The sequence below is a fragment of the Glossina fuscipes genome, unplaced genomic scaffold (genome assembly GCF_014805625.2).
Source record: "Glossina fuscipes isolate IAEA_lab_2018 unplaced genomic scaffold, Yale_Gfus_2 308, whole genome shotgun sequence".
NCBI classification, from domain to species: domain Eukaryota; kingdom Metazoa; phylum Arthropoda; class Insecta; order Diptera; family Glossinidae; genus Glossina; species Glossina fuscipes.
In genome coordinates this window covers 194397-197431 of record NW_023998651.1, presented here as the reverse complement: position 1 = coordinate 197431, position 3035 = coordinate 194397, and the positions used below count along the sequence as shown (strand labels likewise).

The 3035-nt window shown below is 32.9% G+C and overlaps 1 long non-coding RNA gene across 1 annotated transcript; it reads right to left on the bottom strand.

Annotated features, from left to right (window-relative positions):
- Positions 1-507: 507 nt before the first annotated feature.
- On the bottom strand, positions 508-1716 carry LOC119643023. The gene is made up of 2 exons (XR_005248204.1): positions 1226-1716; positions 508-1174 (listed from the first exon to the last, which is right to left on the bottom strand). It is a non-coding gene; the product is annotated as an uncharacterized LOC119643023 (long non-coding RNA).
- Between the last annotated feature and the right edge of the window lie 1319 nt (positions 1717-3035).

Genomic DNA, 3035 nt, shown 5'->3' with positions numbered 1-3035 from the left:
GATGTAGACGTAGAAGTGCAAAGTTAATAGACCTAAATATTTCTTTAATAGTGATTTTCAAAAACGAATAAAACAAAAATGGGAGAGAAGAAAAGATTGTTGAAAGCAGAAGACAATTTCGATTATTCTACACTTTCACATGGCAATCTTTAATCGATTCGTATGGAAACATTTGAGCACCAAGTATATCAATAGCGACGAGTTAATTATTTCGGTTGTAATTCAGGAGCCGTCACCAACGTAAATAAAAAAACAGAGATATCGATGGATTATTTGCAACCGCCTTCGACCTTATGTGTTATGATGACGTCGAGCAAGTTAAAGTGAATGTTCGCATTAACACGGAGGAAATGTTAATGAAATATGGATTATGGAGGGGCCTTACAAAGTCGTAACGTAAAGCAAGCAGATTCTCGGGAAATAACACCAACAGAAGTACTTTTCATTTCGATGACTCTCTGAAAAATTACTTTGTTCAAAATCCAACTTAATAATACACAATTAACCTAAACGTTGAATCCACGCAAGTTTATTTGAATCAAAAAAAAAAAATTCATTTATAATGAAAAAGCAATGCAATAAATAATATATGATATTCATTTATAATGAAAAACTTTAATGAAGCCGCTATATGTCTCTAATTAAGTATACGTTTCTGGCCCATGTCTAATATTATATATTTGACATTACATGATGCCGTAACCATTCAACATTTCCTTGATTATCTTGTTTGCACAGCTGAGCCATTCCACTTTCAAATTCTCTCACCCGTTAAGGGTCCACTTTCTTGAGCATTGTTCCAAAAAGCTTATTGAATTAATCCCATTTTTCTTCCTTTCTCTTCTTCTCTTGGTCATCCCTTTGAATTTTTCGTTTCAATATATCCATCAATTTGTACATTATTTCCAAATATTTGCCATCTTCAGATTTGTATTTGAAGCAGCCGAATATGTTGCAAGAACTAAACACGCAACTATGTGGCTCGTCGTTAGACGGTGCCGGACTTTCAAACAATTCCACCATTGTTTCCAAACTTGTTTAATTCCTATAAAACAAGGTGTATACACACACAATGCTCATATACATATCGCACTTACTTATTCAATGCTATTCCTGTTATAGTCCTTAGTGAAGCCATCTTTCAGCGACCTCTACCTCACATTGCGTTTTTCAACTAAAAATATAGAAGTTTAATTGAAATATTTGCAAGTTTGTTATATTATACTTATTAGACGTGTCCACTTCCTTGGATATAGCGGCCCAGACTTTTTCTTTTACTACTTTGTTCCGAAAGCTTGGTAAGCACTTGTCGTATAATTGTTCGCCTATCACATACCATGTTGATTAGTGGTTATCCATTTTCTTTTCTTTTTTTTTGCCAATATAACAGTTTTATTTGATATTATTTTTATTAAGTTGATTAAATTTACTTTTTCCTTTCTTGTTGTTCCTTGGTACAACGTATTTTTTTTTAGCAAATAATCGCTGCAAAGACTATAAGAATATAAACTATGCTATGTGTTTTACCAAGCAAGCAGGAATTAAAAAGATTTATCAAAATTTCACGCTCACACAACGCAAAGCAACTTACATGTTAATTTATATTTTAACACACATAATCAATTTTATTTTGATAGTTCCTGCGCCACGCGCAACACATAACGCAATCATTGTGTGTTAAAGTTCATCATAAAGCTTCTTGTATAACAAAAGAAATAAAGAACTGAATTTAAGCATTGTCAGCGATTGAAAAAAAAAATGATTCCAACATATGGTGTATCAGAATATAAATAATAATCGCAGAAACTTATGGTAGGCTATGTTAAACACTCACACATACTCAATGCCTTTTTATATGATAATTTATAATTCGCCTTATGATAGGCAATGGATTGTAACGTATTTAATGTAACTTAGCAAATCGAAAAAAAGAAAATAAGATAAAAATGCTTTTGCAAGCAGTATGAAAGAGGTTAGAATGTTCATACTTAAAGCGAACGATAAGTTAATTGGGATATAGTGCCTCGACGTTTACTGCGGAGCATTAAAATTCCACTAAGTGAAACAGGTGCCAAAGTTTCAACTTTAGCCAATTGAGCCACAAGGGCAAGTCATCGCCTATAAAGATTTGGGAGATTGGGGAATTTCAGAGGATTAATATATGAAAGAATGTTGCAATTGGGCTTTATCCTAGCCTTCATAAGGAAAATATGGGAAATTGTTTTTGTACAGAAAAATTCATCATAATTGGACGTATATGAGAATGGAGCATAGTTTCGGATCGAAAACAACACCCTCTAACGCATCTCTTGAAGAATTTTGAATAACGCAAATATGAGAAAATTTGTGCAAATGAGCCTTTTTATTTTATTATCGTCACAATGGCCATATAAAGGTTCTTGAGAATCTCTTCTAGGCTGAGTTAAAAACATATGGCAGTTCTTGAAATAAGATTCAATAATTGCATTAAGCTTCAGAGATGTTGATATTACCAAGAAAATAATATTTAGGCGATTAACAAATATACAAAGGATATTGCGGTTTTATTTTCAAACGTTCTTGGATTCTTTATATAATTAGATGTCCCTAATAATAAACGCGAATTATAGTAAGGTATAATAACTTAGAGAGTTCAGTTCAGTTCACTTTCAATATTCTATTTGAGTGAGGACGAGGGAAAATTTATTAACTTTGTGTTTCCTCTATTGCTGTCAGTAACGATTACATATGGGGGTTGACATAATGAACCGTCATTTTTGTTTTCGACTTGAATACGTCGGCCAGTCCCGCTACCGTATTGTTTTCGGGAAAATGTAAACACAAACATATGGTTTTGCACCCAAAGTGAAGAAGCCAATAGAAACATAAACAACGCATTCGTGAAAAACAACAGTAAGGAAGTGAATATAAGAAAAACCAAGTTTGTTTATTGATGACACATATATATGTATACTTGCGTACTAATTGATCCATAATTTGGCAATTACATTCGCATTTCATTCACAGTCGACACAACACGTCATCTCCGCAAACGG